This window comes from Nipponia nippon, unplaced genomic scaffold, assembly GCF_047370975.1.
Source record: "Nipponia nippon isolate SJK-2023a ecotype South Korea unplaced genomic scaffold, ASM4737097v1 scaffold_4, whole genome shotgun sequence".
Classification (NCBI taxonomy): Eukaryota; Metazoa; Chordata; class Aves; order Pelecaniformes; family Threskiornithidae; genus Nipponia; species Nipponia nippon.
This window is the reverse complement of record NW_028262358.1, coordinates 43,319,315-43,345,299: the sequence shown is the minus strand read 5'-3', so window position 1 is coordinate 43,345,299 and position 25,985 is coordinate 43,319,315. Positions and strand designations below refer to the sequence as shown.

Here is a 25,985-nt window from a genome sequence, read left to right as displayed (position 1 = left end):
AAAGGGAATGCTCGTGCTTGTCTGATCTTGCAGCCAGCTGGATCAGCCCACTGACCCAGCTGAAAACCAATCTGCTATTTTTCTAGGACAAGTTTTCAACCAGATCAGCTTGCTGACCTGTTTGATGGAGTAGTCACGAGTACTGTGCTAACCCAAGGGAGGAGGGGGACATGCATCTGCAAGATGAAGGGCAGCGCCATCCATTTTCATTTCAGTCTGCATGTCAGTCTCTTAAGCCTCACCGCGAAGGCAAAGTTTACCACACATTCGCTGAACAACGCAGGTGCTGGTTAAGCACAGTTGTATTGTGCTTGAGTCTGCATTTATAGTCACCAGACCTACACCACCTTAACTTCAAAGCGTTTACTCCAAATTTATAGTTGTCTGGGTGGTAACTCAGGCAATCTCTGTGCAAGGAGAAGAAGATACAGATTGCCAATGCAATATTGCTGAAAATATGTCATCACTATTTAATTTGACTTCTCAATTTTGGCAAGCTCGTGGAAATTTTCCAGACGTGAAAGTCCTTCCTATTCTTACACCAAGAGAAAGCTACTTCTCAATTTCAAGGAGACAAAATCTGGCACAGGAGGCTATGAAATACTATAGTGGAATTTTCTGTCTGACACAGAAACCTAAAACAATTCCTGCATTGGTGCTGTAGTATCTCCGTGTCATCAGACGACAGGGAAATCTGTTTGTACATCTGCGTGCACATTTACAAAAATTTTGATGGCTCTTTAGAGTTTTGGTTGGAAGTTGGACATCTGCAATAGGCAGATGAGGCCGGAGGTTTGTCTCATCTAACTTTTCCCCTCAATAAATTAGACGTGCAGTCCGAAACAAAATTCTTATATGGTCAGTGGGGAGAGGTAGGAACCTCCAGAAGACAAATCAGTCCATCCTAACACAGGTATTCTGCATAAGTGGGGTGAACTGGCCCCTGAAAATGTCCCTCTCCCTCTTTCTCCACTGACGACAGAAGAAGCCAAGGCAACGGCCTTAAACTGAAGAAGGAAAGGAACTCCCCATGGCTCACTAAAGGACTGATATGAACCAAAGAAAACCCAGATTCATGAGGACGAAGTAGGCTGTGAGGGTAATCTAGAGCTGTGTGAGTCAGGTGCTGTCTAAGCTATGCACAGGTCTGTCAGAAACCTGGGCAAGCCTATTTTCTTCTAACTTCTTGAGCTATCATTTGCCTATGGAATGGGAAACCAGAGCGTCCGTAGGGTTGGAGGTCTAGTACAGGGTATACTTAGACCACCAGGAAATCCCAGGGCCCACGCAGTTGTACCGGGGTGGGAAGGGAGGTCTCCTCTCTCAGGTAGGTGAGTATTGTGGGCAGAGGAACGACACGCTGAGCAGGAGTGCAGAGGTCCAAAGCCAGGGTAGAGTTTAGATCCTGCTCACCCCGAGGGTGTGCCCAACATACTGGGAGACAAGCACGACCACCTGATGAAGGTCCAGAAGTCTGCAGCACCTTAAAGTCTGGAAATGCTCTTCTGGCAGAGAGTCAGAGCATCAGACTTTCAAGTTGATATGCATGTCGTACAAAGTCAATTTGTCACTTGCTGGCTCCAGTCCAGGTAGGACATAAATCTTACCATGAGCACAATTTTAAACAGACACTTCTGCTCAGACTAGATTGCAGGTGTGTGTAATCTGGGAACAGAAAAGCCTAAATGCTGCATGCGCTCAGCACTGAAACAGCACCATTTCCACGGCCTGCATGTGTCACAGTTGACGGCAATGGAGCCTGAGTGATGGAAATGGCTTCCTCCAGGCAGAGCAGGTTTGTTGCTGTGCTATTTCTGAGCCCTCTGCTTACTTCTGTTACTGGAAATGACTTAGGTTTGTTTCTAAATCTGTCTCTATTGATTAGCACTTAGTAAGTGGCTGCGTGGCTTAATACAATGATCATAGCTCTCACTCCTCTTGTTATTCCTGATGCGCAGAAGACGACTGTTCTTTCTTTTTTTAGTTGCAGGATGTTCTCATTAGCTCCGCTTAGCACTGTGCACATTTCACAGCCCAGGGTATTCGGGATTTTCTTTTGAAATATTTTACATTGGCAACAAATAGAAAACAAAGTGCATGTTATTCATTTGGAATTAATCTATGATTATCTACCAAAACATTAATGAGGTATAAAATATCACATAACTCATCAGCTTTTATTGCACTAGGTATTTTGTTGGCTCTCTTTATTACAGCAAATGCTTGGTTTTCCCACAAGTATATTAATTACACTTACAAATAGTTTTGGTTTACACTGCTTGTAAGTCTATGCTTTGACTGAAAAACAAAGTTGATCTTTTATCAGAGGAGTCCATTAATATTTGCCTTTAAATGCATTCATTGCAAATATCACATTATACAATTACCATTACCTGACAAGCTGCTGGATTCTCTCTGTACTGATTTCCTGACTGTGGTATTACACTTTTTGTGATTATATCTCTAAATACTTTTACTTAGCTCCTGCAGTCCAGCTCCTTTCCTGAGGAAAACTTGGTATCGGATGTCAATTATTGGTTACAGAAATTTATTCACCCATTTTCTTCAGCACTTTCTACTAATTTTCATCCTGGTAAGAGAGTTAATTAAAAACACAAGTAAAATTATACGCGGTTACACAAGCGATCAAAAGTCATTCTCATCAATGTTTGTTGTATATGTTCAGTCAGATGCTCAGCAAGACGGTAACAATAGCCCCAGTGTGGTTCAGTGGAAAGAGAGTACATGGACTATTATTGTATGCAGTGTGTCCAGTCATGTGATATTCACGTCCTAGCCCTTTCCACAACAGCCCTCTAACGTCTGCATCGCCACGGATTGGTGTAGGTTATGGTTCTCCAGGGTTTGTTGGGGAAGAGGATCAAACAGATGCTTTAAGTCCCTGTTGAGGTTTCTTGGGGAGCTCATCTACCTGCATTTCGCAGGAGCACTACTGTACCATTCGCCTCTGTCTCCAAACACTGCAGTGGTATCCACTGCAGGTCTCCCAGCCACAAGCCACTGTCTGAGCGATACTGCCAAGGGGAAGACAGACGTTTCCAGGTGGCCACCACTCTGCTCCTTTTCAAACCGGCAGAGCTGTGGTGCAGTAGTGCCAAGCTCCTCCTGGGGACACAGGTACACTCATTTCCCCATCTAGCAGTTCTGCAGTTGCTATTCCTCATTTTGGGACCCAGGCACATCAGTTTATGGTCAGAGTCTGGATTTTAGGTGCAGCATGGAGCCATCCTGTCAGGCTGCCACTCAAAGGTGTCTGACGACAACATCATGAATTTTGGGAGCCATCTTTTAGCCTCTGGCTCTCCCTACACAGTTCTGGCTTGTCCTGAAATCAACTCAGCTGTCTCTCAGCCATTCATGACCAGCAGGAAATGAAAGCTGACCATTCACCTTCATCTCTCTTCCGAGAAAAGGACTTTAAACTGGTGTTGGCACTGGGAGACTGAGAGGAGCAGCCCAGTGATTATAATAGTACTCCACCCTCTCCCATTGTACAACAGGGCTCCCGTTTGAAAACTTACAAGAAGCTACTGTTTCTGGTGTCTGTTTGAAAACTTACAAGAAGCTAGCTGGTCCTGGTGTCCAAGTCACTGTGACTATGGACAGAATTTATATGAACACCGTGGAGACCCAAGGAAGACCCTTGCACCTGGAATAATGTCTTTACAGTGCATAAGCGAGGTCAGTTTTGCTTACGCTGGTGCTGACTTACCAGGTCAGTTCTTGAACACGTATTTTTCACAAGGCAATACTGGGGACCAGAGCCTCTCTCCTGTGGCATGCACTCTGCGTACCAGCTGCTTTAACACATCCTACTCATACTGAACGCGCTCAGGAAATGATGCTCTAACACTTTGGATGTCACAAGAATGCACTAAGGATGTCACTCAGTAGCACTAATGCTGTCCCAGCCAGTGGCAGCAATGCTAGGCTCGTTAAGAAAGCTAGATGTCTGTTTCTGTTAACACAAAATCTCTAAGAGATGGAAGAGGAAGATTTCAAAAATTAGAAGATAATACTAACGTAGACAGCTGATGCTGATTTAGCTGCAACATGCGACAATTTTTAGTCATCCTTCAAAGGATGCTAATCTTTATCTTGGCAGGCTGATAAACAAAACCACAATCACAGGATACACAAATGACTCATCCCGGAGGGCTCTGCTTCTTCAGCGCCAGGGTGATATTCCACCTAAAACACATAATGCAAAACGTCATTTAAGAGTCAAGAAAGGCTGGGGGTGGTATCCTCGGCTGTGTGCTCCACTGCTCTCGCAACAGCCTCCCTCCCGACCCTGTGTGCAGTGGAACGGCTCCTATATTCTGCGCGTAGGACTGTGAGAGAAACGCAATGCAACTCAGCCACAGATGGAAGCTGTCGTTTTGATAAAATGGCCAGAATCAAAAATTGTGCACATACATTCAGGGAGATATCCATTTTGAAAGGAGATGCTAAGAAGGTTCCCTTCCTTAACTTTACCCTGACCTAAAATAAAAACAAGCAGCAACCCACATCCCTAATCTTAATATTTAAGCACTTTCTAATGAAAGAGAGATATTTTTTGTCTCATTTAATTCTGGTTTTGGCTGCTGCTTTTTATTATTAAAATGGGAGGAAAGATGGTCTTGTGATTATGGTCGCAGGCTACAAGTCAGGAGATCAGCATTCAGCTTTTCAAGATTTTCCTCAGTAGCTTTGGTCTCTGTTCAGCCTAGGAAAGAGTGACGTGTTTCCTTAGCTTACATGATTGTAAAGAACTTTTAAGATGCAAAAAAATGCTTTCAGGGTTTCTGTCCACGATGTCAAGTCTTTAATGTGGCAAGGCCCTTGATTTCACAAGGAAAGTTTTCAGAAACAAACCACTTTGGTCTGAAAAGGCAGGCCTATAACACAGAAATGAAAGGCAGAAACGTCTATGTTAGTGATCCAAGGGAAAGGGAAAGCTTGTTGTTCTTTGACTACAGCACCGATGTTCCAGGAGAGCTGGAAACGTCATCAGTGATTCTACCATCAAAATCGGTGTCAGAGGTGATGAAGACAGGCCATATTGCGATCAACGCTAGGGAAACGTAGTTTGTATACAGGACCTATCCAGAAGCCCCTTGGAGTCAGCATGCTGTAATGCCATTGCCTGTTATTAATCTGATCAGCCTGCCATGTGTTTGGAGACACGCATTTCCCATGGGAACATGGCATCGTGTCCTCTTCCCTGTCCTTCGTGCCTAAAAGAAGGCTGAATTGGGGTTAGTGCTCTGACTTCACTACATGCCCTTGCCCTCCAAGGTCTGGCTCACAGACTTAAAAAGAAATGTATACCATCACGCAGGATCCCCTCTTGTCCATCCCTGCCTGGCCACCACTGCATGTGCAGCAAGTCTGCCCTGTTATCAAACAGCAATTTCACATAAAAGGTGGGTCTGGTGCATAAACCTTAACTACAGCTGATGTGAAATAAGAAGTCACTGCACACTGTCCTACACAAAGCAAACATTTAAAATTAGGGACCCAACAACCTGTTTTTTTCCTGCTTTATGTAATATTCCTCCATTGTTGCCCAAATTGTTTTTGAACAGATCTTTGAATCGTTCTTTCAATAGAGCTGCAGAAGAGCAGGAGCACCTTTGATATAAAAAATGCTGGATTTAAAGTCTCATGATTGGATCAAATTTTGGGTAACTAGGTCTAGTTACATTTCCAGTAGAAAAGTTGACTAAATGAATGCTCTGTGTGCATCTAAATCACTGTGGCTGCTCATCTTGCAAGCGAGCTTGGGGTAAGCCTTCAGTGGCACATTGATTGACACAAGGCCATTTTCACGTCATGGCCATGTGAATACAAAAATGCCAGTTCCCAAATACATTACAGGCTGAGCTTTTCCGTAGGAATGTGATGTGGAAACACCAAGTAGTTTTACTCACGCGATCTTGTCAATGTATTAACATTTACACTGCGGTGCTGCCTAGAGGCGAGCCCGTTCGGGGTCCCGTTGTGCCAGGTGTGTGGTACAAACAGATGCCCTCCTTCCTTAAAGCAGGCCGCAATGTTTGGAGGCAGGGGAGATCTTGCTGCATTTATTGCGGAATTACATGCTCCGTCTGACAATGTTCACCGCTTTGTGGGAAGTTTGCAAGGAGAGAAACAAACACAGCAAGCTGAAGCAGAAAGGTCTGCTCCTTATAAAAGCATTGCCAGTCAGAAAGGAGACAGCCCCGAGAGTGAATTCCGGCTGCCTTGAGCGGTTGGAAACTTCTGAGAGGGCAGGTCGTGGCAGGAAATAAAAAAGCACATTGAATAAATCACTTGATGCTCTGATTAAGAGGCATGGGACTGTGTATCATGTGATAGTTAAAGCCGTAAGCTCCAGCCTTGAAGATATTATTTGGTGCGTGAGCAGTCTGAATGGGCAGATGGTATTCATGAGCAGGATTACTATTTCTAGCAAAACGGGTCAAACCAAGTCACTTAGAAACAGAATTAAAATTTAAAGATCGTAATCTCTGAAGGTGTATGACTTTTTAAAGAGAGCTAATGAATCGGGCTCATTATAATTGCGTTATTTTAAACATTTTAAACAATTTTGAGAAAAGCTTTGCCTTTGCTTCCTCTCTGTCGGCTAACTACACGCGCATTTTTCAGCATGAAATTTGCCTCCGAATAGGAATGCATCAGCTGGCTGGTACTGACCAAAAGTATTCATTTTCCTAAACCACCCAATAAGGCCACAGGCTGAGTGACATCGTGTCGTCAGTAAAAGCAAACGCTACAAATAAAGCGTGGCTCACTTGCAGCAACACCTGCCTTTCTGAACAGTACCCAGCCTCACTTTCCTGTGGCATTTCTGTAAGCAGGCTCCTTGATGGGTGGCTGACTGCTCTGAGCCAGGGGTTAAAGCAGGTTGCACAGGCAGCTCAGGGTCGAGACTCTCTGCCCCCCAAAGGTATGGAATTGTTAAAATCAACCATGCGGCATAGGTGCATGACTGGCATAGGGCTCACATTACTTCTTATGGCAACAGGGGGACAACTTTGGTGCCTCAGCTTGTTGGCTGTCTGGAGTGGGGGGTAGGAGGAGGCACTTTTGCAAACACAGGTTCCAGCAGCCCCTCAAAAACCCCTGATCTCCCCACATTGAGGGAGGGGAAGTGATGGACATCCCAGGGTAACAGCAAGAGCTGGGCAGCTGCTTACAGGGGCGGGATGACAAGCCGGTGCAAAGTCCCTGCAAAGGACTGGAAGGTGCTTTGGAAAGGGCCTCAGGGAGAGGCATAGAAGAGGCAGAAGGATGTGAGCATCAGCCCTCTGGGACCACTTCTCACAGACCCATCCCCAGCATTTTTCTTTGCCATACGACCCCCCAGCTGCAGCACGTTAGCAGAGTATTAGCAGGAAACCAGTATCTTGGTTGGTTTTAATGGACACCAGGCACCTGGGAATTTCAAGTGCTCTGCTTTGTCTTCCTGAGCCTGGGTGAATGAGACCCTGCTCTGCTCCCCACCGTACCTCTTCAGCCCTGGGGCAGCTTCCAAATCTCCTCGGCACCGGCTGACATCGGGCTCCCGAGGCAAGCCTGGGAAGCCTCACCAGAGCCCACGTCTTGCCCTAGAAGCCTGCAAACAGGTGATGAGCAGCAGCCAACGCCAGCACACAGTGCTGGGTGGTGAGAGGCAGAGCTGGCCCCGCAGCTCGCAGGTGCTGGGGACGGCGCTGCTGGCCATGTCTCCCAGCGCTGCTCCGGCAGGCTGGGCCAGCCGGGGCTGTTGAAGGAGGCAGGCAGCTCCCTCGCCTCGGGCAGGGGAGGAGGCAGCAGGCAACAGCCTCACAAGCCGGAGCAGAAAGATGCCACCAGCCTGGGACAGGTCTGCTCGCTTGTGAGAAATGGGGTGGCTCTTCCCTGCTCCTCCTGTGCCGCTTCTGCATCAGCAGTCCTAGGAGCGTGAGGAAATTACACCTGGGGCTGCCACTGAGCCCATAAAAGCTTGGGCAAGAAAACAGAGAGCGCCTTGCTCCACTGGCTGTTGGAGGCATGGCATGGAAAAGCCATGGAGCTGCAGGAAAGTAGAAGCAGGGTAAGAGAGAGAGGTGAAGACTTAAGGGAGTTGTCACAATTAATTACCGCTTGAAGAAGATGCTCATCATCAGGCAGCTCTTGTATGAGCTGTGATTTCAGCTGGGCCTTCAGAGACAGCGTCTGCAGCAGGGGCCAGAATCACCTTGTTGCATCCATGGGGCAGGGAGGGCAGTGCTGTCCCTACACAGGGGATGGGCTGGTCAAGCAACACCAAGGGGGCTCAGATTGCATTGGGACCTTTGTGTGGTGGGCGCTGCACAAACACACAGAAAGGCAGGCTTTGCTCCGAGGGGCTTGAGCTGCAGATAGGTCCACTGGTAAAAGTAGAAGGAGAGAGGAGACAACAGACCACTGCAGTTTTATCTGGGGAAGGAAAGGAAGTCCAGTGGGAAACAAAGGCTGAAGGTGGTAAACCATGGACAAAGGACAAATGGAAGAAAAGGCAGTGAAGCTGCCTGGAAGTGAAGGGACTGGGAGGAAGGGGTGACAAAGACTTTGGCTTGGTAGGATAGCCGATTTGCAGAGGAGGTAACCAGGGACACCGTACAGTCCAAGCACAATGTCAGCCTGTTTTATCTCCCTGCTTTTGCTTAAATGAACTCCCTGCATCAGCCAGCTCTGCCTCTGGTGCCAGAGAGACAGAGGCTGGTATGTGCAGAGCAGATGTTGAGCAGCATGACCCTGAAGAGAAAGATTGTGTTAGATCAATATCACACTGATTTCTGTGCCAGAAGGTGCAAAGCAAACAACTACGTATTTTGGCTGATTGCTATATATAAAAGATACAATCTTGGTCGCGAAGTGGGGGTATAACACATTCTGTGGTGATACTTTTATTCCAAGCCTCAAACTCTTCTGCAACTAATCAAAACGTGCTTTGTGTTTCTTCTATCCATGCCCACATATGAATTTAATATGTGTGATCATAACACTTGTAAGAAATACCAAACCAGGGCTTTTGGAAAGTAAAGCCGTGCATTTAACCACAAGACAGATACAGCATAAGCAGGGCCTTTAGTGCGCCTCATTCAGCTACGGGGGCCGCGGAGCATGGGGGCGGAGGCGCTGCAGCAGCGTGCCTCTCGCAGGCACGGGTTTCTGCTCTTTGCTGAGTCTTTTAGCAAACGTGGCAATTCCTGGCAGCTCTGGTGGCGCCTCTGCAGCGTGCATTGGCCAAAGGCTGCTCTTTTTAAAGTTTCAGCTAAAGGACATTTATTGATTCTTTGTCTCTTATGTCTTCCTACTTTTCTTTTTTTTCCTTTTTTTTAATAGGATGGAGAGCAAGAACTAGCAAAGGGAAATCAGTGACATTCCTTTCTGGCTCTTGGAAACCCGAAAGGTTGCCAATTTGTGGGCAAATATGCAAAGAACTAAATCTAAGTGACCTCATTTGAAGTTGTAAACAGGATTTAAATGCTGCATTGGCCTTGTGACTTCTGTTTTGATTTCTGCTATCCATAATTCATTATTTGTTGCATGTGACTCGTTGGTTAAATCATATGCATTATTTCTGCTATGCACTTGCCTGCCAGTGAGTTTATCTAAAATTGGTCTATGAAAAAAAGCTCCCTGAAATGTGAGTAAAAAGAAACCCCTTTTGCAAATGTTGGCAGAAAATAAAAGGAAAACAGAAGTAGGGTAAGTTTGAGCAAAGATGGCTCTTGGATGGGTAAAAGATTTGGAAATAGTTTATTTCCTTTTCCATTCATGTCCTGTCAAGCTATGCCAATTCATCCAGAGAGAGACTAGGCACAAAAGATGCAAAGGTTGTGTCTGACACAGATAAACTTCTCTTTTATCGCATTATGTGGTCAGTTTCTGAGCTGTAATTTGAACCGTGGATCAAGTAAATGTAACAAAGACACAAAGCATTAGTCAGACTTCAGTAGGCACAGGTCCCAAGATTCAGTTTCCAAACTTTCCAGTTTGTGGCGAGCATCAGATGTCATAAGCCTTACATCTATTCTTTGAACAAGGATTCAGTTGTCTGAAGGGAACACAAGAATGCCAGTGACCAATTACAATACGCAGGTAATTAGGTTTGCTTGCTCTTTTTTGCCTCCTTCCTCCATTTATCAGATTTTATTGTAAATTCCAGCTTGTGACTTCACGAGCACCTTTGTTTGACAGCCCCCAGCAAAGGCCCCAGCCTTTCAGGACAATAAAGAGTGATTTGGGTTTTGCAGACCATATGCCCCCTACACAAGTGCACCTTCATTTAGACTGAGGTGTCATCGCCACATGCTAATGCTGGAGTGATTCAGAGAGGCCTTAGTATAAGTAAGCACCAGGCTCCATTCAGCAAGATGGCCAACATGCAAATGAAAGATAAATAAATGACAAACTGCTACAGCTTCAGCTTGCAGAGTGTCAGGTAACTCTTGGAAAGTGTGTAGCACTTTCCACTTCAGTTAATTTCCATGGAAGCTGAGAGATTTCAGCATGGCCAGAGTTGCTCCGTCACTTTGTGATACCGAGCCTTAGAGAACAAGAGGAGCGAGGAGCTGCAGAGCCCCGGGACTGCAGGACCTTTGCCTGTGTGACAGCTACATGCTCAGCAAACGTGGCTCTGGCCGTGACTCCTGCAGCCCGTTGCTTTTCTATGGCAGATAAGCGGAGGTCCCAGGCGCCTCAGCCTCTGAAGAGTTACTGAATAAATCCAAGGCCATCGCTGTCTTGTTTAAGTCTTAAATTCTCATTTTTAAGTTTAACTGTCCTGAGGAAAACCCTCCTTTCCTCCATCTCCACAGTGCAGGCAGTGTGTTAGCCTAGAGACCGCTTATGGTATAGATATCACTAGCATGGCAAAGGTGACAAGTTTAAGGGCATCTACTGTACACACAAAAGGAGAAATTTCTACTTATTACCTCTGCTTTTAATATCTGTACTAATTTATGCTAGCTGGTCAGATTCTTTGAGAAGAGGTGCATTTATCAAAGCTGGTATATTTATTTTAGTGAATATTTACATATGTACTCCCATAGCAGCCGTGTACATGACAGACTAACTAGAATCAGCCTAACAAACAGCCTAAACAGAGCATGAGAGGCAGCAAAAATAATTCTCCAGGCTGTGCTGCCTTGCCCCAGCAGAACCCACATCAACTCCTTTAGTCACTCTAATACTCAGTAACTTTCTAACTGTGTTATGCAAATAATTTACAAAGAAGTTGGTGCTTTTGTGTTGCTTCTCTTCAAAAGGTTTATGCCAGTGTGTCTCTCAGGCTGGGGCTCACCCACGCACTGCCGTGCCCGCAGATCCCCTAGGGGTGTGCAAAGCCTCCAGTGGCCGGGATGGCTGTTTACCTGCATAGGAGCCACGGTGGGATCTGGACTCACGTATGAAAGTAGTGGGCTGTGGGGTCAACCTCTGACTAGGACATTCCTTTTCCCGGCACTATTGCATGTTGTAACACCGACTGTGTGCTACACTTCAGGCTGAGATGCTTGGGATTTCACCAAGTGGAATTGCACAGACAGGAGAAACTAGTCACGAAGCATGAGGAGCGCTGCTCAGGAGAGGCAGATGTAACAGCACCCAGTGGAGATGCCTCATTAAACTGATACAAACCTAATAAACAGTAGAGCTGCTAATTGTCAAAAGGAGTTAAGCAATGAAGAGTGGCAGAAAGCCAAGTAGCAATACTGAGTCTTCTTAATGCAAAGGGAAACTACCCAGCAGTTTGTAATACAAGAGGCAGGAAGAGACAGATACCTTTTAAGATGATGATTTGCACTGTATGAGTAATCCTTCGTGTATTTTTTTTACTGAAGCTATTTATATAAATCCAGTGGATGAAGGATAGTCACAGAAGACATGCTGTTTTAAAAATATACTTTGGAAGCCAAGTAATTCTCCTTTGGAAATAAAAAAGAGGCTCTAAAAGTATTTTAAAAATGACAAGGGGAACTACTTTCCATAAGTCTGCTGTACTCGATGGCTGTAGTATGAGGAAAACGTGCAGGTATTTTCAGGAAAGGGAGAAGATGCCACAGAAGAGAAACATTACACATGCACTTGCATTTCTAGCTGCTGGAAACCCGAAACACTGGGACCAAGCTGGTCACTATGGTTACAGACAGATGTGACAGCTCCCTTTGAACAGACCCTCAGCGGCCATGGCCAAGTGAGGCCCACAGACAGGAGGAGAAAGATGGGAGAGAGCAGCAGCCCTTCCTTCCCCAGCCTGCAGAAGAGGATGCCCATGGTGGTTCAGAGGTCTCCCAAAACCGGGCCCTGCTAAGATGGGGCTAGAATTAGCAGAAATACTGCTGTTGTGCACAGAGTGTGGCGGGGCTAGCACAAACGCGGCACAGAGAGTGGGATTGTCTCTGAGAAGTAGATCTGCCTCTCTGATGTAAAGGCAGGGAGCAAAGTGGGCATTAATATACAGCCACCGGCACTTAGGCAGTGGCCATAAGCAAAGCAGCCGTCTTCTTCAGAGGTGGGGCTGAAACGGAGATAACAACTGAACGCCACAGGGCCACATCCCAATGCAAACCAGTTCTCTTCTTTGCCTGTACTCCATATGATTTAGTGTTTGCATAACAAAAGTTTCCAGTCAACACAACAACATGCAGTGACCTGGATATTCCGGAGTCAAAGACTCTCTGGCACAAGTTATTGCTCTCACCCGAGGTGTGGACAGGCAAAGATGAAATCAAACCTACCAGGAATGGAGTGAACTTTGTCCTTACATAACACTGTTTTTTGGAAGCAATCATTCCAAGTGTTACTTCCCTGACTGTGTTATTTGTGCAGTGAGTCAGGAAGCCTTGCATGCTGCGGGGGATACTCTGCCCGCTTCTCCTTGGGATATGTCTGTGTATGCACGTGGATATCACGCATCGTTTTACAAATTGCTCTATCTGAACTCTTAGGGAAAGATATCATTAACAGTTTTCCCAGTCTTGTTATTGACTTGGTTAACCATTAACAGAATCACCCTTTTTACAAAGTCTTCGCAAAGTCCATAAAGCACGCGTAAGCACAAGGGGCAACGTTCTTCCCCTCAGCACACCAGGGTCTGGTCTTCAAGGATGCAGGTGATCAGTTGCAGACTACTGAAATGTTGTTGCATTTGCACATGTGAACTAGAAATATTTAACTCATTGCTTTATGCAAAACTTCAAGAGCCTTTGGGCAACTCATTTGTACCCCTACATAAATTCTCAGTGAAGAATGAGGGGCTTTGGGTACTATTTTTATGAACTACGTTTGTGCTTCTCCAGCTTCCCATGTGCTGCTGGGCAGGGGAGAGGTGGGAAAACAGTTAATCACTAGCCCTGACTGTAGAAAGCAAAATGTGGGCAAACAGTACCCAGGGCAGGCTGGTACAAAATGATCTGTCAGGAGCTGAATGAGCTGTTTTCCTGAGGGAAAAGCACCATGGTGGAGATAACAGAAGGTTCGATAACTGGAGTAATTTCAGTAATTAAAGTTTTAAAAGGACATAGCATAGTAGGCAAAGATGCATAAGAAGAGGCACATAAAGGGAGAGAAAGCAGCAAGATGTTTCCTGGGAAAAGCAAAGCCTGTTGCGTGGCTACTCCTGCATCTGTAGGCATAAGCTGAATTTTGACTCAGCCTTCTAATCAAAGGACACTGCCACCTATGTCCAGTGACCTAACAAATGCTGTCTTGTTTTGAAGAGAGAGCTGCATCACTACAATTATTTCTGATAGCACTACTTGCCTGGAAGGTAAAAACTTGCCTTAAAAAACAGACTCCTTTGGATGTCGGTGGAAATGAGTAAGAGCTTGACTCACAGACATTGTCTTGAGGGATCTGTTGGACTCACCCCATGAAGAAGCTACACTGTCTCTTGCTTTAGGGTATATTTGGGGACACTGTAAAAAAGGCTGGGATCTTGAGAAGAAACTGTGACAACTTCTTCCCTGAGGAGAAACCTATCATGTGCCTTCAAATCTCATTATCATCCAGTTGCATTTCCCACGTCTTCAAAAAATGTTTTTCTGTATTGTGTGGCAATGTGAAAGGCTCATCAATTAGCCACCCATGGGATGGGAAAAGTGAAACTTTGGGTGAAGCTACATGACTTTGGCATGAGCTGATCTCAGAACCATCAAAAGGAGATGGCATCTTCTCCCCTGCCCCAGCTTCTCCTTCCTTCCTCCTGTTCTGACCCTGTGCTGTCAAACCACCGGCTGGCCTTGGCTCTCTAACTGGTCCCATAAGTAGCAGGGCCAGAAGGGAACCAGGCAGTGGGAAGGACACAGAGAGGAAGGAAGACCTTCTGCTGGCAGGGAGGTGTTGTAACAGCTTAGTCACAACATGCAGCTTTGGGTGGGTGCTGAGAAATGTACAACCGCATTGGTAAATGTACGAAATAAATAGCAGGGGTCACGGGGAAATCACTTCTTCCTCTAGCTGCCTTCAGTTGCCACACTCCAAAGTAGCATACAAGTTGTTGTGAGAGAAGGTTGCCTTTTAAACTGCAAGCTGCATTACAAGCCCAATGTGATAAACCTCCATAAAATGACTTATCATTTGGAAACTGAAATTATGCCTTTGAGAGAGGAGGACATTCTGCCACCGAGAGACCATACCACATATGCTTCCTGGCCCCACTTCTGCTCTGACATGCTGCCAGCAGCAGCCGGATCCCCCCCCCGCCCCGACTCCAGGGGTGCTCTCCTGGCCTTGCAAGGTGCGAGCCACTCTGAGACCTGGTGAAAAATGCCAAGACAGACTCTCCTTGCGTTAAACATAATGTATATCGAAGCCATATTTACAACGTGCTCGGGAAAAAAAAAAGGGTGGGGTTTCACAGGTAGTGATGAGCAAATACAATTAAAAATGCAGACTAAACCCAGAGAGAAAGCAGATGCCTTTTTCATACAGTGTGTCTGCCTAGCCATAAAACAGACGAGGCATCTGTCATTCAGAACAGAATAAATAAGGTTGGAGGCAAAAAAAAAGAAGCCACAAAGATCCATTTTACATCTAGAAGATGCAGGCAATAAAGTCATGACTCACCCTTAACAAGTTCATCTGCTGTTTTGTGACTAATGCATTAAATTATATAATTCATGAATATCCTACTCTTTAGGATTTTACTAAAAGCTATTCGCTGAATTAGAGTTAGAGTTAGAGACAGCAAAATGAAGCAAAAAAGCAGGGCCTTTTAGAGAAAGGGAAGCAATCAGCACTAATGGATTTATTGTGCAAAAGCCCACGTGGTTGAAAAACCACGCACGTACACACACATCTGGCTCCTTCAGCTGTTGTTAGTCATGAATATAGCTTGCTGATGCCAAACAAAAATCCGTTATCAATACAATAATTTATTTGTTCATTTTTATAATGTAGATCTCAAGATATTAGCCACAATTGTAGCAACAACAGAAAACAAACAGCTAGGTTTTCCAAGAGAAAGTTAAATTTGAACGAAAGCTAATCAAAGTCCATGCTAAACAACTTAACTAGCAGACTGGCAGGGCTTACCTACTGACTTGCAGAGGCACCGCTCCAACATTTGCAATGACAACAGCTGGGGTATTACTTCCAAAATAAAGGAAAAGCTCTTTCACTTTCTGATCCATGACTAACCTTGCATATAGATCAGAAGCACGTGTTACTGCATATACTCAGCATATTGTCACACCACCAGCATATTTAAAGAAAATATCACCTTAAATTTAGAGACACGTAAGTACCAAATCTTCATCTAAAAGCTGATAAAAAGAAAAGTTTTGAGAAGGGTGCAGTTGGTAAGTGGCTAGAAATTTTCAGATAGACTCACCTTAGGTAAATAAGCTGAATCTCTGCCCAGCAATATAGACAAGCCAATCATGTTTAAAAGGGTGCACGCAGGAAAACACTTGCTTGGTGCCTGCAAGGAAAAGGAACAATTAAGCTGAACTCTGGATGCAGGTACTTGGCTGTCAAGATGCAATGCCAGAGCTCAGAATTATTTATCCTCCCTTCACTCGGTTCATTAGCACCTGGTACTTCTCATGCTCTAAAGCCGTCCTCTCAGCCACACCAATTCTGATGGGTTCATCACTAGTTTCATAATATTGGATTATCTTTCATAAAAGCCCAGCTCTTGCATTTATGTGGTCAACGAAGAAACTCCACTTCCCCTTTAAATGTTACTCATATCCTCAGAGTTGCAGATCAAAGCATGGAAAATGAAAGTGGTGAAGTCTCAGAAAACAGAAGGCAAAAAAAAAATTCCATATTTAGTATTTTCAGAAACATTATGAATTCTAAAGCTAATGTCATTATTTTCTATAGGGAGACTGATTCATGGCTTGTGGGGCCCTGGTATTATACTCAGAAGCTTAAGCAGCCTTCCTCCTCCAGCAGTAAACAGGAGCTAAATCGTTCTCTGTGTTCTGAGGCCGGTTAACATCACACAAAATCCAGCAGGACTTTTCCACCAGAAAGAGAGCTGATGACGCATGTCCGTTTGCTAAAAAATGAGAATTTACCATAAATATATATTTCCTTAGAACTTCCACGTTACTGAAGAAATTAGGTTCATTTACACTTCAAATTTAGTTGTGCTTTAAGAATCTGTAAGGTTTCCTTTTCTTGTTTGGACATTTCCCGCCCCCCCCAGCTTGCCTGCACTGCTTGGCAGAGGTGATCAGAGGAAGGCTTTCAGAAGAGTTCAGCCTCTGGTTAGTGCTTCTTAAATGTAACACTCTATCTTTCAAAGTCTCATTCTTAAAAATACCCCACAATTTTGGGGGAAAACCCTTGAAAAAATCAGTATGCTTCCAAAAGTAATGTTGAAAAGTGATCCTGAGTAATGATTTCCAACTAATTGTAAAAATTCCTGACAGATTGCACAGTTATTCCCTGGTTAACTGTGACCAGGAATAAACCAGGAAACCTTAAGGACAGAATAAGTAACAGATTGTCAACTTTAATGGGAAAATTGTGTTTTCAGTGGTTTCTTTGCAAGGAAATGGATTCGAAACCTGTTTTGAAAGGACAAGTAAGACCATTTTACACATTTCTTTTTCTTCAAACTAGAGGAGCTGCGTGGAGGCATGTCTTGCAAGCATGCAGCGTCTGGCTCTGATAACAACTCTGGGCACCCACAGAATTTGCCACTTTTAGATCAGCATGGTACATTTAACACAACAGGGCACATCAAATGAAAAGCAGGATATATTCATTTCAGCGCAGAGTGGGTAGGTTGAGATGAGTTAAATGAAGCTATGATTCTATCCATGGTACATTTTAATTGTGTGCTATGCTTTGAGTATAAAAGAAGACCTAGTTTACCCAACATTTATATAACATTCTTCCTCATTAAGAATTTATTAACAGTGTCATTGACTCTGAGATCACAAGAAGGGGGGGAAGGGGGGGGAGAAACGAAGTCCATTTAGAACCACTAATTAGCTGGGCAATCTAATTATACATTCACAACAGCTGTTGCCTTCTTGGGGCTTCAGTAATCAGCTGTGGAAACAAATGCACACTGGAATATATTAAAAGAAGGAAGAAGCTTTTTTGTGATTAAAAAAAGCCTCAAAGGTGGAAAAATTCTATGAGGACATGGAGTACATAAACCTGCACTGTCAAAATTGTATTTAGTTTTCCTGAGGAGCATTTAAAACACTGAAAATGTCTCCTGCTGCTACGTGATTTACTTCCCTGACAAAGAACGCTGAGTGCTTTTCTGAATCACAGCCATGCGGGGTTTTACTGCATACTGCAACTCTTTGTTTCATTTATAATTATCCAATAGGATTTGCAGCTTTGGCCTCTGTTCCCCCTGAAGACAGTGGGAGCCGTGTTATTGATTTCAAGCTGCAAGTGTCAGCAGCTTTTCCATCCATAGCAAATACATACATGCAGACACATGCCATCTTAGGCTCCAGTTACTTATTTAAAAGTTAAATGTACAGGAAAACAGTACATCTTTAACTACTCCTTAGTTCCTGCTCCCAGTGAAAGGACAGCTACTAATAACACTGATCGCAATTTCCCTCGTTGTCTGAAGATGTCGGCTCTTATGCCGCTACTACCTCTGCAGAGAGCCAGGTACTGTTACAGGTCCTGTGCTACTGCCTAGATCGGGAGGACTTTTTAACCAAGAAGGTTTCAAACCTGAGGTCCTCTGAAGGACAACGAACTCCATTCATTTTCCCTTGAATAGAGGGTGACTGATTCAATTCCTTTGTACACTGCGGTTGAGGAAAAGTCGTAACTTCAGCCAAAAAAAAAAATAGCCAGCTAGTATAAATCACCCAATGCCGATATCATAAGCTGCTTTTAATGTCATTTTAAAAGTGGTCTGCTCATGCTACACTAGTGTTCGTGTCTTAGCTGGTGCAGGAGGTAGTGCCTCATAGATTGTTTCATGTCTGTTCCAGAGGGAACATGAGTCACTATAATAAGATCCCAGTCTACCTTCCGTCCCTTCAGATGATCACAAGTTTCCAGGAAATCTTTCTCATGTCATCCCTTAGTAGTAACTGGAGATCAATCACTGAAAAGTTCTGAAATCCCATCTCTTCAGGCAAGACCATACAGCTGGTGAGTCACATTTAGTCCAAGCATCTCTAATTAATGAGCAGGGTTGGAATACAGTAAACATATTAGAAAGTAAACTAAGTTCCAAAATCACAACCCTAACCACTGACCTAACTTCTGTGACAACTTCCACTGGGAAGACGTGTCCACTCATTCCTCAGTCATCACAGAGAAAACAAAGAAAGAACTATGTTTTGGCATTCAAAAGAGCAATATTTTGTCCCCAAAGTTAGGAAATCCAGCTTTTAAAAGCAAGCTTGTGAAAGAGTTTGATGTTTACTGATATCATCTAATTTGTTATATACTAACATCAGAGGCTCAGAGAGCTTGTCAATCTGTGAGGTTTTTTTAAACTCTTAGTTGTAAATTACTCATTCTACAGGCCGAAAAATAGCTAAGTAGTAGTTTTTAATACAAAATTTTTCCTAATTATTTTTTGAAAGAAAGTATAAGAGCTGAGTATACCATTTGGTTTCCTTTCAAACAGAGAATAGAAATATCTGTGAGCACTGTTATACATTCTGTTCCTGACAGATTGAGCATCCCAGTCTAATAATGCAAATAAAGATTTGGCTTTGATCTCTTTTACCTTCTGTTGCTCTATAGGTAACAATGTTGGGTGTCTTCACTGATACTGTATGAAATCTGCAAGTCTGTTTTTGCAAAACAGAAAGTATCTAATTAGGATTTTGCTGCCTTTCATATTTGCTTGGAGTTTTCAATCCTGAATTTTCAATTTACTTGAAACCAAACACCCTGTGACATGTCTATTCTGTATGGGGAAAAGCCACAGACCGGCTGCCTGTAGATGACTGTCCTGATCCTGAGGCTTTCTAGAACAACTGCCGAACCTCCAGTCCCATTCTTTTTTGTTATTAGTGGAGAGGAAGGAGACTTACATTTTATTCAAAAGGGAAATAAACTAATCTAAAATGCTTCATAAACTGTTGCTACTTTTTCTCATGAAGAGCTCAAGGTTATTACAGTTGTTTCACATGCTCTGATAGAACTGCTTATGTTGGTACCATACTTCTGTTACAAACTCAGCAGATTTTAGGGTATGTTTTACAAACAAACACATTTGCTTCCAATTGCCAGCCTGGTCTGTGAAACAGGATATTCTGCAAGTACAACTTAAAAAAAAAAAAAAAAAAAAAAGAAAAAAGAAAAAGAAAGCAAAGAAAGATAGCATTTTGCAGTCCAAACCAGAAAACCAGTATGCGTTAACTGGTGTGAGAAATTTTGTCGTTTACAAATCAATTAGTGGTTTACAGTAAAAAAGAACAACATCTATTCACAGGAGGCATTAAAATTCTTTGAGACATTGAAGAGAAGAAATGAGACATCTTTTGTCAAGAAGACTGCCTCCTGGTTGTGCCCAGTAACTTCTTGCCAGTGGAGATGCCTTAGGACTGCTAAATGTGAATGCACAGGCAGGTGCACTAATAAGTCATTCTGTACTTCAACATGTTAGACTGAACTTTCAGCGCTTATCAATAATATGTGAACCCTGCCTGGGTCATCTGAGACCACCTTGGACCAATGAGACCACAGAAATTGCTCAGGCAGGCAGTTAATCTTGCCATCTAAGTCAAAATCCCCAAAGGTTTGAATCCAGGGCTGGCAGCTCTGAATCCAGCAGTGCTGAATCCAGCAGCTTGGAGTGAACTCCTAACTGAGGTCCCTAGGAGGAAGAATAAAGCAGCACTGAAGACAAAGAACCTGCTAAGATACTGAGAGGAAATCTAGGCAGTAGGAAAGCCATTCTGAAGTGCAAAGTTTTCTGTTCATTAAACCTTCTCTACAGTGAACATTTTGATATATCCCCTTGAACAATTTAATATATCCCCTAACAAGGAGAAATAAAAATCATAGTATTTTAGTAAAAAAAAAGACAATCACAGAGCAGTTTTCAATGAACGAAGCAATAAATAAACACCTGCTCCAGAGCTGCAAGCCTGTAATGGTGCAATCTCTATGTTACGCTGTATAAAGGAAAAAAAGAAAACAAGCAGGAAAGAGTGAGCACAAGATTTTATCAACTAGAGTTTCTAGAAGATTGTTGATGAGATATGAAGACCTTTGACTGTAAATTGTTCCTTTAAGCCCAGCGTGAATAATGGGCACAATTCTGCTTTTCTGTGTACCAGCTAAACAGGAAATCACTCACTTCATTTCACTTGACTGATTTAGACCATCTCTGCAGAGAGCAGGGGTTGATCAAATGTGAGTCACGGTGTTTGCCTGCTGCTGTCAGCCCCAGAAGGAAAGTCTCATAGATGCTGAACTACCTGGAGCTTCTGAAGAGCCATGGTGGGTAAAAAATGTTGAACCTTAGAGACACAAGATGGTTGATCCTGGGATTTCACACAAGACAGGGGAAGAGAGGGAGTACACTCCAGAAGGGCCTTTGAGAAGCAAAGATACAGATGTGCTGGTAATGGTTTTCCCACCAGGGTGGGGGCAGACTGACAGCATAGAGCATAGAAGCTCATTTTGCAATTATCTGTGAGCTCCCAGGCTTGTCCTCACTGACCCACCAGGCAGCGGTTCCATGGTACTACTCCATCACCAGAAGATCCAGCTGAAGAGGTTCCTACACCCAGACAGTCATCCCTTCCTCTTCTGTAGAAGGTGAAGCCGTGTCACCAGTACACGTTCTCTCAGACACAGTTCAGAGTCCAATCACACAAACAGTTGAATCACCTGCAGCAGGGAGAGAGAGAGGAATAATTTAAACCAGATTTGTCATCACGTTTGTAACTTGAGGGTACAATCTTAGCTACTCTGCAGTGTAACTCTGTGCAGCTCTAGAGTCTTATTGGGTTGACGCTCACACCTGACAAGCTATCTCAAGATGAGTTCGCTTGGATAGCAGTTTATTTGAATTAGTACTGCAATGAAAGCAAGCACTCCAGTGCTATCAACGAGCTTTCATTCTCCAGCACGAAGAGTACACTGTGAAGAGTACACATATTTTACTAAAGCTTAAGACTCCTTTCTCTTCCTGTATTCCATGGAAAGTATTTGCTTTATCCACAGGCTTTGGACTCCATTTTTATTTACTGTGGGCTACTAACTCTTCAGGTTATACTCATTGCACAACAGATGATACTATTAAATGTACTATGCCTAACAGCCTGAGCACTGTTAAATCAAATTACAAAGCTCTCAGAAAAAAACCACGGTTAAGTATTCATGGTAGCTAATGCTATTAAACTATTGGACAAATGGAGTTACGTAGTTACAACATTTAAGGAAGAAGAATAATAACGCTATTCTGCTAATCACTCAATTTCTGTTATGTATGAAGTGGCAGCAGTTTTGTACTCCTAGTCTATAAAAGAATCTCTTTGCAAGATGTACTGGAACTAAAAATATTATACATATTGTTGCAAAAGAGGAAAGTATCATGATATATGACCTATGGCACCATATATAACTTGTCATGCATTAGGAGAACACGACCTGCATCTAAAATGAATAGCTTCTACGCATGACTCGTGTGAACAGCACTTGAAATCATCATGCAGACTGCCTCAACACACATGAAATCCACCACCAGGTCCTAAGAGTTGCCTTCTGTCTCTTTTCAACCAGACAAATGTCAGGCCATTAGAAATCAGTGTTTCTCTATTCTGGTGAAAGCACACAAGGACCATGGCTCAAGCAAAGAACAGAAGAAAGCTTCTTCAAGCTCTCTGCCATACGTTACAACGTAGACAGAAAAAAAATATCAAAAATGCTGAAAAAATATGAACAAAGCCTTGAAATGTTCAGAAGACGCTGCTTCAACATGTGTGATGTGTTATACCTGTAAACATAACCCCAGAGTACTACTTAGCTGGACTTCTGTGAGAAGGTGTAGTGAAGCTGGAGAAGAAGTCTGAAGGGTCTGAACAGGTCACAAGGGCTAAAGAGGCCATTATTTGTCTGGTCTTAGATAGGGGTACCCAAACTGAGAAGCACAGCCAGAGGACAGTGCTCTGTCCCTGTCTGGATTCAATAAGTCTTTTAACCCATACAATGGAGACAGTGGATCTGTGAGCATGGCATGCAAGGGCACCTTCCAGGACACTTCAGGTTTCTGCATGCCAAAAGTCTTGCTGTGTTGCTCAGCAGTTGGGCCAGCTGACAGTCAGCCCGCTTCCAGCTACCTGTGAGACAGCCATGTGTGCAGAAACAGGTGGGGTGCAAAGGTCTCGGCTGCATTCGTGAGTCCCCTGCAAGAGCCACGGGACTTAATGATTTGGCAGGTGGAGCTTCACATGCCTTAATTACCGCTTAGATGTTGAATAAAATAAATACTTTTCAGCAAGGAAAAAAATATCACTTTTGTGTTTTTTCATACAGAGCTTGGCCCAGCTATCCTTGCTGAAGTTGGATACTGAAGTCCTTCTACAAATGCAGTCATAAGACAGCAAGAGAAAGGATGAGCAGTGTAGTGTCTCCTGCAGAGAGGAACGCTGCAGCAGAGCTCCCCTCGAGGGCTGCCAAGGGTTTGCTCTGCTGGCAAGTGACAAGCCTCCAACAGCTCAGTAGAGTTTATTACGTCATTCACTTCTGGCCATAATGTTTCTGTGGTGTGCACATTTGCACATTAACCACTAACTCGTTTTGTGTCATTGAACAGCAAGAAGTGGATAACAACCCTCCTCTTTCTCACTCTTTATCTCTACTAATGGGAATGCAGAGTTGGAGTATCTGTGAGCCAGCTTGTTCTCAGCCACAGGAGGAAGCAGAAGAAACTGCCTTACACTCCAAAGTAGGAACAGGGAACATATATATAGCCAACCTCCACCACCCGCTATAAGCAAACTGTGCCTTGAGATAAGAGTGTATTTGTGAAAAAAAAAAAAAATAAATTCTGAAATCCCCCAAGACCGTTTCTGAAATGAAGAGGTGTGAGTTCACAAAGTGTAACTCTTTTCTTCCTCTCTCCATTTGCCCTGTAACTGTGTATACCACCACTGACATTTCCTGACTGTATCTGCAAGTAGATTTGCATGCAGAGCACTTTTTAAATTGAGGTTTCAGATGAATATCACAGGAAATGTAATTTTTTGGATCAGAAGCAATAAATCAGATTTGAAGCAATGTATGAGAAATCCTAAAACTTCAGTAACTGGCAAAACACAATACTACTCAAGAAAGAAGGAAGTTTCCCCATAAGGCACTGAGCCAAATTTGTAATGACATACATAGATGAAGGGAAGAACCTGATGGAATTCAGTACATCATTGTCACATATATAATATATCCAACAGCATATATGCAGACAGACATGTTCTATGTATTGTTCAAAACCAATATTTTCTGTTCAATTTCTTTGCTTTTGCTAAGAAAAATAAACTTAAAAATATGTGACACTTGTTGCAAACTCCAATTCTAAATAATTCTAGTTAGTAATAATCATCCAAAGCCAATAAAAACCATTAAAGCTTTCCTCCCTAAAAATCATAAGCAATCTATTAATATTTGGGAGACTACAAGGTAAAAGTTATCTGATTTCTTTTAAATATTAGAAGTACATCAGAATCTCTGAAGACTTCTCTTTCTAAAGCTGGTGGCGACTTAAATCCTGAACTTTTTCATCACATCTCACAGTTTATTAAAGACTTACAAATAGTTTTCCCTCTTCTTTCATCATCAGCATGACAGTGGGCTGCAATATGAACAGTCCACACTCCCAGCTGCAGTGGAGGAGGCTGTAAACAGAGGAGAGGAAGCTGTTGACAGTGGCTGACCTGACCAGAGGAGAAAGCTCGTGAGTCATGGAGTCTTTGTTGATTTGGAGATCACGTTTGAACTCTCGACAAGAAGGATTCTCCCCCATTCTTTGCCCAAGGAGTAAAACTAAAACATGAACCTGGTGGAGCGTGAGCAGTAACAGAGTTCCTTGTGCGAGTCGTTTTAAGAAGAAAAGAAACTATGTGCAAGTGGTTGATCACAATGAACATTTCGTTAAACTAGAACTTACTTTTTCGTGCTCAGTACCATGGCCAGTTTTAGTTTGATACCTCTATTCGCTTTTAGAAACTTAAATATAGATATTTACGATTTCACTCTTGCATTCTACATCTTGACCAACATCTGCTTGTATTTTTTGGACTGAAAGCTCCCCAGTTTCACTATCACTGAAAATTACAAGCTCAATAAATTATTTACAACACCACAGTTTAGAAGGCAGAACAGAAGAGCTTTCCGATCCTTGCCGGATGGTAGGAATAAAGGTGTTCTGAGTTTTTCTTCCTGGGACTTTGCTATCATGTTGGCCTGGGGGTCAGTAGCTCCAGCAGACAAAGCAGACAAAGCCAGAACAAGAGGAACCCTCAACTATCCAGACTAAGAAGTGCTGGAATTTATCACCCTTTCCAGAATTTTACTGGAAAAGAAGCAATTAGAATAAGACAGGAAAAAAAGAAGTGATCATGGTAAGCCTCTTGAAAGACAATCAGCAACTGTATCTGTGGACTGCCTAGAGATATAGGTCTTTACAGGATGTACCCTTCCCTTCATGCTTCAGAGGTACAAAAGAGATGGCTGTGTGATTTACTTTCTGTCAGCTCTTAGGATGAGACCTTAATACCAGGAATCGTTTTACTTCTACACAGACAGGAAATATCTGGTGATATTTCCACAACTGTTAAAGGTTTTGCAGTACCCCAAAGCAAACATTTTAGGCTGCTGCCCTCTACCACAGGACAACTTCAGAAAGGCTGTGTTGTGGGTTAACAGACTTTTACTGTACTACCTTTGAAGCCAATGTTAGCATTTCCATTTCTCTCTGTAGAAATGACATATAGCCAATTTCTAGTAAAGCACTTCACCCCTCCAAGTTGGATTTTTTAAAAATAAATGCTAAAATGTGAAAAGGTCAAAAAGCTCCATGCTTTAGGGACTAAACCAAACCCAGTTCCCAATGCTTAAGAGAGAAAATTGTAGTAGAAATGGGTTACCTCACATCTATCTATTGCTTCTTCCCCACTCAAAGCCCCCACTGTCAGGGAGGGAACAACAGAATAAAGGGGCGACAGGACTGGACTTGGTATGGCAACTCTCAGGAAAGGCTTTTCAGGCATGTGAAGTATTGTTTCACGAACAACTGGCGTAAATCAGTGGCAATGACATCGTACAGCCGTAAACGATGTCCATCAGGCTGCCTGCTTTCCTGCAGACACACCATCTGTTTCAGCCAAGGGTGCTGGAGGCTTGAGTCAAAGCCCATTGAAGTTACTGGAAAGATTTCCATGAATCTTTGACTCCGTGACTCATCCATAGCTTATACAATGCATGAAATGTCAGGCTCACAAACTGCACTGTGCAAGCGTGACAGCTAAGGCTTAAACAAAACCCAAAGCAGCAGTCAGTTCTTT

At 43.4% G+C, this 25,985-nt stretch overlaps 1 long non-coding RNA gene across 3 annotated transcripts; it reads right to left on the bottom strand.

Moving 5' to 3' along the window:
• Nucleotides 1–2,158: 2,158 nt before the first annotated feature.
• On the bottom strand, nt 2,159–25,558 carry LOC148053270 (uncharacterized). Of its 3 annotated transcripts, XR_015708559.1 has the most exons (5): nt 24,233–25,558; nt 21,150–21,315; nt 15,854–15,943; nt 4,045–4,212; nt 2,159–2,590 (listed from the first exon to the last, which is right to left on the bottom strand). It is a non-coding gene; the product is annotated as an uncharacterized LOC148053270 (long non-coding RNA). The 3 variants fall into 3 exon arrangements; XR_015708560.1 differs by having other exon boundaries at nt 2,159–4,212; nt 21,146–21,315; XR_015708558.1 differs by having other exon boundaries at nt 2,159–4,212.
• Between the last annotated feature and the right edge of the window lie 427 nt (nt 25,559–25,985).